This window comes from Mustela lutreola, chromosome 5 (genome assembly GCF_030435805.1).
Source record: "Mustela lutreola isolate mMusLut2 chromosome 5, mMusLut2.pri, whole genome shotgun sequence".
In the NCBI taxonomy this organism is placed as follows: Eukaryota; Metazoa; Chordata; class Mammalia; order Carnivora; family Mustelidae; genus Mustela; species Mustela lutreola.
Window position 1 is genome coordinate 42398602 of NC_081294.1, and position 8834 is coordinate 42407435.

Consider the following 8834-nt stretch of genomic DNA (forward strand, 5'->3'; position numbering starts at 1 on the left):
TGAAGGAAGATGGGGTTTGAATTTTAGATCAATTGGTCTGGCTCCGTGTGCAGGTGTGGAATCCGCGAGTGTGTTAACCCATATGGCTTCTCCTTACGTTCCCATCCCTAGCAGGGAGCCTGGATGGTAAAGGCTGGTGTTTACTTGTGAGGCTGTGGCAGTGAGGGTCAGGGATGGAGTGCTGTGTCCCAGGATGCCCACCTTGGGAAATTCAGGTGATCCCTGCTGTCTTCCTGCAGCTTCTGCTAAGCTGGCAAGTGGGCTTTGGGGTTTCCTCTTTCTTCAAGTCTGCATTTAAAACCTCCTGTGCTGATCCCCTTGCTAGTGAACTGTGTTCCTGGACATCAAACCTCCCCAGCCCTCACCATCCACGTACACAGAGGGGTCACTGAGCCCTAGAGTTCTGGGATGAAATGAGCTACACCTATCAGTTTAGTAACGGCCGCGAGTTGGGGGCCACCAGATTGCCCGAAGGACTGGAAACAGAGCGAGTCACGGGTATCAGCAGCGGAATCGCGCCTATGAGTGCTTCCTGCGCTCCAGGTGACCTACCATGGTCATGGGCTCTGCATGAGCTGGGCTGGGCTTGCCAGGCTCGGGGGGGGGGAGTACACACACGTGCACACATCCACGCCCCACCTCCATGCATCACTGAATCTCACCAGGACTGCTCCAGTGTTCAAGAAAGCAAATATCACTAATGCCCATTAAGAACATAGCCCTGTGCTCAGCTCTGCTGTCTGAGGCCAAATATCCCTCCCCCAGGAGCTTCCACCATTGATGGGGATAGAAAACATTGACTTGAGAGCCAGTTATGAACAGAAGCTGGAGCCGGGCAGGCCAGGCTTGAATACCAGCTCTGCCACGGCCGGGGTTGGGGACAGTGAGGAGGGCTTCAGGCAAACAGCTCAGCCTCCCTACCAGCCTCAAACGGTTGTCTGATTATCAGGAACAAGCAGGCAATGCATGGTAAGCCCCAGCGTGGTACCTGATCCAGAGTAAAGTGCTCCATGCATGGCCGCTTTATTATCACCCGATGAAACAATTAGCATTTCGACAAGTACCTCTCACTTACCTGGAAACCCTCCTACTTCCCAGAGCCCAGCCAAGAACCCATAGAAAGCTTCCTTTCTAAAAAGGCCTCTGAGGGGTGCCTGGGTGGCTCAGTTGGTTAAGCATCTGCCTTTGGCTCAGTTCATGATCCCGGGGTCCTGGGGTCGAGTCCTGCATTGGGTTCCTGGCTCAGTGGGGAGTTTGCTTCTCCCTCTGTCCCTCCCCCTGTTTGTGTTCTCTCTCTCTCCCAAATAAATAAAATCTTAAAAAAAAAAAAAAAGTTCACTGAGCTGTTGCCAGTAGAGTAGCAAGTATTTGCACCAAAGCCCAGGGGACTTTCTCCCCAGTAAGTGATGGTGGAAGTGAGGGTGGTACTAGTTCAGTTCACTTGGGGCAAGAAAGCTTGAGGCCTGAGGGTGCCAGGCTGACATGGGTCTGGGTTGGGAAAGAGTCAGGAGGCAGAGGTGAGGACCAGGTTCCCAGGAGTCTTAACTCATTGGCTGCCCTGGGCCAGTGGGAACTGCTGAGGGGTCACTGTGGGGGGTGGCAAGACGGAAGGCCTTCTTCAGGAAGCTGACTCTGGGGGCTAACGCAGGGTACGGAGAGGGGGCACTGGCTGGCAAAGAAGCCAGTCAGGGCCCGTTGGAACCCAGACAGGATTTAATGCCAGGATCCATCCACAGCATGAAATTCCAGACAGGAAAATCACCACGTACTTGGCAAAGCCCCCCCCACAACATCCTTTATATCCTGTGATCTTCATAATTCTGCGAAATGGTTCTTTTCACTTTGCAGAGGAGAAAAGTCATGTCCCTAGAGAAGGGACTTTGTCTAGGTGTTAGTGGTGCAGTGAGGCCAAGAGCCCAGGCCTCTAGCTCCTGCGTCAATGCCCCTTCCTCATGGACGGTTCGAGGGAGCTCTGTCTGCCTAAGCTTATTAAATGTAGAGGCTTTCGAGAACAGCTGAGCTCTGCAGTCTTGGGACCAGGGTGGGGTCTGGGTGATGAGCGAGGCCCTAGAGGGTTACAGGCACTAACTCTGGAATCAGGGAATCCTGGCTGGAGGCTCAGCCCCGTTACTTACTGGCTGTGTGGCCTGGAGAAACATCTGAACCTCTCTGGACCGCAGCTTCCCTTCGGTGCAGAGCTGCCTGCCACAGGGGCTGCTCTTTCTCTTCCATGAGCCCTGGGAAGGAGTGGACCCGTCTCTCAGTAAATGTCATAGCGCCCACACCTGGCAGGGGGCTCGGAGCCCCATAGAAACCCAGTCAATGTCATCATAATGGATCATTCACGTTTGTTATGGGCACTTGCTCTGTGTAAAGTATTCAATTAAATGGCTGGTGAGACCATTGGTGAGAAGGGACTGAGCATAACAGGAGCGGGGAGCAGAGGCCACCGCTGGGGGCGAAGAAACATCAGTCAGGGGGACTGCAGAACAGGAGGAAGGGGCCCCTGACTTGAAGGAGCTGGGGAACAGCCCACCAGCAAAGCATGCCAGCAAGCACAGGGTCTGAAAGCCCCGTTCAAGGCCCGTTCAATTTCCCACTCGGCTGTCATCTTGCCATGTGACTCTGGCCAAGGCCCAGCCCTCACGAGGCCTCCGTCTTCCCTCGGGGAGAACAGATGGAGGGCACAAGGGACTGAGAGCTGAGCTGTCAGGGAGGGAGTCTCCCTCACCTGAGGTCTCCAGGCCTGTTGGGATCTGCCGACCTGAAGGGGATTTCCTGGGGCCGGCCCAGTTCCTAGCCCTGCTGACGTCTCCACTGGATGCGTGCCCAGAGTTCGGGGAGTTGCCCAGAGCAGCGCTCCAGTGGGAAAGGCAGGCGGGCACGCTCCCAGCCCATACCTTGGCCCTCCTTCTGGGGTCCTGGGGTCTCCCCACCCCCAACCCGAGGTAGGGAAGTGGGGGATCCCTTCTCTCGAAAGAAGCACTGCCCCTGTGCTCAAGATCCTGATTTGCTGTGTGACCTCAGGCAAGTCCCTGCCCCTTTCTGGGCCTTGGTGCCCTTTCTCAGAAATGACAAGGCAAAGATTTCTAAGGTTTTTTGGAACTTGGACACTCTGGGGTCTTGCTGGGAGTTGAGGGAAGTGGGGGGGGGGGGTGCTTCCTGGGAAAGAGAACTGGGATGGAGGCTGGATTCCAGCGGCTTGTTTCCCTGCTCTGAAGTGGAAGGTAGCGGGATGCAGGGAAGGCGGGGGGAGAAAAGGAGCCTCAAGGCCTCCAGGTGGTTATAAGAAGGGCAAGGCGAGCCTGAGGTTTTGGAAACATATTTACTTTTAAGTGTCCGGTGTCACTGGGGGCTTTCTCTTTGGGTTTTGAAATGCTCCAGAAGTCGGCACTTGGCATGTGCATGTTTGCCGAGTGGAATATGGGCTGTATTTATTCATCCTTTAGCGGGAGCCCTTAAAAATATAGACGGCTAATGTCTTCAGTATGTATGAAATATCCCATATGCTCGGAAACAAAAGGGGCTCTGTTATTAAAGTTTCATTTCCACACGCCCCCTCCCCTCCCTCCCGCCCGCCCCCCTGACACCCTGCCCTCCTTCCATCCCGCTCAGCCTGCTCCGAGACAGAGCGAGAGCGAAGAGGCAGGCGGGCAGTCGTGGCCGGAGGCCCCGGGCACAGCTAGTGCCTGCGCGAGTGGGTGCAGCTTCTGGCTCCAGGTGAGGGGGAGACTGTGGGAGAGGAGATCAGGGGTCTTCCAGGGAAAAGGGCCCTCTGGGGTCCCCGGGATGGCCAGTGGAGAAGCGGGGGCCGAGGTGGGCCCTTCTTGTGGGCGCCTGTGGGGCCGGGGCCCTGGCAGGGCCCGGCTGTCTGGGACGGAAATGCCCGCTCTGCTGCTAACTGAAACCACATGTGTCTCCCAGGCAGCGGGACAGAGACGCCGCCAAGCCTGGGGCTGGGGACTGGGGGCGGGGGGGGGGGGGAAGAGGCAGACTGGCCCCGCTGTGTGCCCAGGGTGGGCGGTGGGGTAGGAAGGGTTGGGGTCATTTGCATCTGTACAAATGAGGGCATGGCAAGAAATGTGTGTGAATGTCTGAGTTCTGTGTGTGTGTGCCTGTTGCATGGCTGAGTATGTGTGTGCGAGCATGTCTGTAGGTCAGTGCGGCCCTGTTCACAGGGCCAGACTGGCCTCCCTCTTGGTGTGCTGTGGCCAGAGTCCTGGGCAGACTCCTACCTATCTCCCAGCACCGGGGAGCCTGCTCGCTGCCCCCTGGAGGGGTCCCCTGGGGTGAGGAGATCCTCCAGCTGAGTTGGTGCTGGTCCTTCTAGGGGGGGGAACACTCCGTGACTGCCATCTTCCTTCTTTTCTTTTCCTCCTACCCAGTTTGGCCTTCCTCACACCTGCAAACCTCTGCCTGTTTGCCAGAGACAAAGACTGAGGCACAGAGCAAGGGGCTGATAATGGCCTCTTCGCCCACGTCTGTGGTCCTCTTTTCCAGAGGGCTCCGTTCCAGCCACGTGGCATCCTCCCTGTAGCCAAGGAAGGTGAGGAAAGCCAGTCCAAGAGAGGGGACAGCTTTCCAGCAGCATCAGGGAGAGAGTAGTGGAGGCTGGCAGCTCCAGAAGGGGTCAGAGGAAAAAAACCGGGACAAGGGCCAGGCCTCGGGGAAGAGGCTGGGGGCTGCCCTCAGATGCTGTGCAAACAAGGGCACTGGGGGCACCAGGGACCTGAGTCCTGGATCCTCTCTCCCTAAAGAGTGAGGCTTGCTGGAAGCAGGGCTCCAGATTCTGGTGGTGGCCCCGCACAACCTTGCTGTGGAGGCTGGACAGGTCTCCTCCCTTCCTTGGGCCTCAGTTTCCCTGTCCTTACAATGGCGGATTTGTGCCAAGACAGTATTTCCCCAAGTGTGGAATGTGGATAGTGCCACGTGGACCGCTAATTTTGGTTTTCACAAGGCTTGTGTGTTATTTCGCACCTATACAAGGGAAAAATACATAAAAACATATTAGATGAAAGTATGAACTACTCAGGTGAACGAAGACAGGGGAAGGTTCCTGGGGTCCTGTTCATTTTGGCAACAGCTCTCTTGGTGCTTCTCTCATTTTAAATCCCCAGAAGAATGTTTGGTCAGGGTGTCTAGGACCCAGTGTGATCTGTTTATAAACGATTCTTTGGCCCCCACAAACTAGCAGTTTTATAATTCTGTGATAAGAGTGAAAAGCCCAATTGTCACATACTCTGTGTGTGTGTGTGTGTGTGTGAAGGGACAGGGGATGGAACGCCAGACCTGGGAAAAAGATCAGCCCATCCCAAGGTCAGGGCTGGGTGCCCAAGGTCAAAGGCGGAGAGTTTGGGAAAGAGATTGTTCCCTGACTGACATTTTCAAGGGCTTTATCTGGCCTCAGCCTTGCTTTGAATCATAGGGTTGGGCGGGTAGGCGAGGGGCCACCCTGGCTTTAGCCTTCCTGCTATTCAGCCTTGACACCCTGGCTACTTAGCTGTGTTTTATGTGCCAATCCAGGACTGCCCTGGGAGGGGGGAGGTGCCCTGGGAGGATGCAGGGCACATGGGGAGCCTGTGGGTGGAGCCCCTGATCACTTCTCCAGGCTGGGGTGCTTAGAGCTAGTGCCAGTAAGGATGTGCCCCTGCATATCCCCTCCTTTCTATGTGGCTGGCTGATGCTCTCACTGTTACTCATGGCAAAGACTATCTGTCCATGGAGCTTCATTGGTGATGGGTCTCAGCAGTAACTCTAGGCAAGCACGACCCTGCCTGGCTGCAGGAGGCACAGCTTCTGAGACTGTCCTTTCTGGTCTCTCCTGCAACAGGCAGAGGGCCCCACAGATCGGCTCCAGGATGTGGACAGCATCTGTGGGTGGGGATGGATTCAGGAGCCCTTCTTGGGGAGACAGCAGGTGCAGAGGAAGGAGCCCAGGGCAAGTTCCTTGCACTCCCAGGGCCCCAGTATCCACACCAGCCTCCGGAGACGTTGCTCCCAGCAAGGCTGCAGTCGTTCCCTAGCTCTGCCTGAGGATGGGGCGACCTCCATCTACTTCTAGGGGGTTCTTGTTTCTCTGGAAGGTTGGGGGGCTTAGGGCTGGGCTCCCTGGAGCAGGGGTGGGCTACATGGAGTTGTCCGCATTCCTTTGTACCAGGTTCGCTTGGGGCCTGGACCAGCTGTTTCAAATCCTGGACAAGCAGCCGGCCAGGGTCAGGGGCACAGACCTTGCTTTCAGAACTTATCACATTTCCCAGGCGGCCTTCAGTGGCCTTGTGGGTCCTGCAGAACTACCAACAGCTACACCCAAGGCCAAGGACAAACAGAAGCCTACTTTATGAGGCACTGAGCAGCTTTCTGTGCATCGTTATAGAGAGATCTGCCTGGCTAGGGAGCGGGAGGTGGGGCCTGCTGCGTTGGGAGCAATGGGCTTTCAACAACACTTCCTAAAGTAACATTGCCATTTAGAAGACGAAACTGTTCATGCGACCAGCGTCCACTCAGACACGTAACCCTTGCCAAGCCACAGGGAGGCCCTGAGCACTCCATTTCCTTAGACTTCACCTTGATTTCTGGGGGCAGAGTTTGTGTGACAGCAAGGCTCCTTCCCGGCAGAGTCGCACCCAGGTCAACCGGTGATGACACAACTTCAGGCAGAGGGAAAAGCGTGCATTTGCTGTGCGGTTAGGAGAAAAGAGAAGGAAGAAAAGCGGTCAGGGGGGCCTGCGCTCTGCTCCTGCTGCGGCCGAGGGACCTGGCGGGTCGCTGCTCCTTTCTCAGCTCTGCTTTCCTGATCTGTGAAATGGGTTGTCAGGAACCTGAGCTGATGATGCAGAAGCCAGGGTCAGGCCCATCAGTGACTCGGCTGACGCAAGAGGGCGTCACCACCACCTCACGAAGGGAAGAACGGACTGCGAGCGATTCCCCTGGGGGGAGAGGAGAGTACTCACTCTTTCAGAGCCTCGGACTCCAGACCCAGCTCTGTCTGTACCCACTCTGTAACTTCAAGCAGCCTCCTGACCTCTCTGAGTCTCAGTTTCCTCATCTGTAAAATTGGGGCAGTGACAGCACCTGCCTGGCCAGATGTCTGTGGGGGTTCAGTGAGCCAACCCAGCAGGTAGTAAGGGCTCAGCGACCACCGCCCTGGCTGAGTCCGACCTGGAGCCCTGGGGCTGGGTCCTGGCTGGTCTCAGGGGCCCTTGCCCCTCAGAATGCCCCCAAACAGTCCCTCTGGTCCCGGGCCAGGGCCACAGCCTTTACAGGTAGTATAGTGGGTGGCCGGAAGCTTGGGGAGGCCCGAGGATGGCTTCTGCTTGGGGACTGGCCTTGGATCTAGCCACAGACACTACCAAAAACCCCTCCTGGGGAAACGCTGTGCCCCATCCGGGGCAGTGGCAGGGCTAGCCGTGCTCTTCCGTAGCATGGCCAGCAGGATCGTGGGGTGCCCTCCTCCAGGAGGGAACAGGAAGACTGAGAACCCCTTCAGAGAGGGAAGGGGCCTGTGTGGGGTTGTAGTAGCAAAGCAGGGGCTAGAAAACCTTGTGAGGAGGGAGAGGGGAGTGCCCTGTACCTACCCTGCCAGGGCCTCCCTCCAGCTCTGCTCCCTGGAAGCAGGAACCGGCTAAAGGGAACTGGAAAGGAGAGAGAGAAAGCTGGAGCTTGGAGCACTGGGGTTGTTTGGTCTGGCGGAACCACCTCCTAGGCCACTCCCAGCAGCATTGCACACGGTCTCCCCAGCCGCCCCACACACGTGCACACACATACGCAGAGACAGACACACACACAGCTGCACACAGGCGTACAGACCAGGCGTGCACAGAGAGACACATGGAGACTCACCCCTGCATACAGTCACTTGGAGAGACATGCACACATGCACACGAGACAGATCCATGTACACACGCACACACGTGGTGCAGCAGCTCTGAGCTGGAGGGCAGGTGCTGAGATAGAGAGTTTCTGGAACCCCTGGCTCAGCCCTTCGTGGCAGCCGCAATAACACATACCGTGTACTTACTGGTGAGCTCGAAGCCCTTTACTTATATGAACTGGTTTCAATCCTCACAGCAGCCCATTGAGGTGGGGGCACTGTAATTAGTCCTGGTTTGCCTATGGGAAAACAGATGCGAGAGGCAAACTAATTCAGACAACGTCGCGCAGTTTTTCCACCGACCCCCACAAAGCAGACCCCCAGCACATGGGGCCCGTTGGCTGAGTGCTCCCCCCACTGTCTCTGGGAGGTGCTAGGCTGTGGCTCTGGGCCAGGCACCGTGTTCAATACTTTTGCCCCCTCTGCCCTCGCCATGTGAAGCAGCAAGCAGAGGTGGCCCGTTTTCTCAGGCCCAGGGAAGGGAAGGGCCCTGCCCTTGGTCACAGAGAGTGGAAGGTGTGGGGCTGGATGACTTGGTGTGAGCTGAGCAGAGGCTTCAGGGGCCAGGAGAAACGGGGGTTCAGGGAGGGCAGGACACTGCATCTGCAGAAGTCAGACTCAGCACCTCCGGCCTCCTCCTTCCGCATCATCTGTCACAGCTCCCTTTCTGCCACCTGCCCCGACCCCTGAGACTGTCGCCCTATTGCCCTAGATCTATACGTTCGAGGCCCCCACACCTCCCGCTTGTTCAGCCAGCCAGCCATTACCTCGATAAGTGTGTTCTGAGTTTCCTTAATAACAGTTTTGGATAACTGTTGACAAAACATGTTTCCCTTCCATTGTTTTATTTTATCCTGTATGTGCATGTATGTGCTGGCGGCTGGGGGGTGGGGTGGGTTGTTGGTGGTGATTATTATTTTCTTTTAACTTGACTCCACCACTCACAGAGAAACCTTTCCACGGA

The 8834-nt window shown here is 56.5% G+C and overlaps 1 long non-coding RNA gene across 1 annotated transcript in view; it reads right to left on the reverse strand.

Annotated features, from left to right (window-relative positions):
- LOC131831777 (uncharacterized) overlaps positions 1-2258 on the reverse strand; it is a 33643-nt gene extending 31385 nt beyond the window's left edge. The window contains exon 1 of the long non-coding RNA XR_009353797.1: positions 2136-2258. This is a non-coding gene — a long non-coding RNA (uncharacterized LOC131831777). The remainder of the gene's footprint in view (positions 1-2135) is intronic.
- Between the last annotated feature and the right edge of the window lie 6576 nt (positions 2259-8834).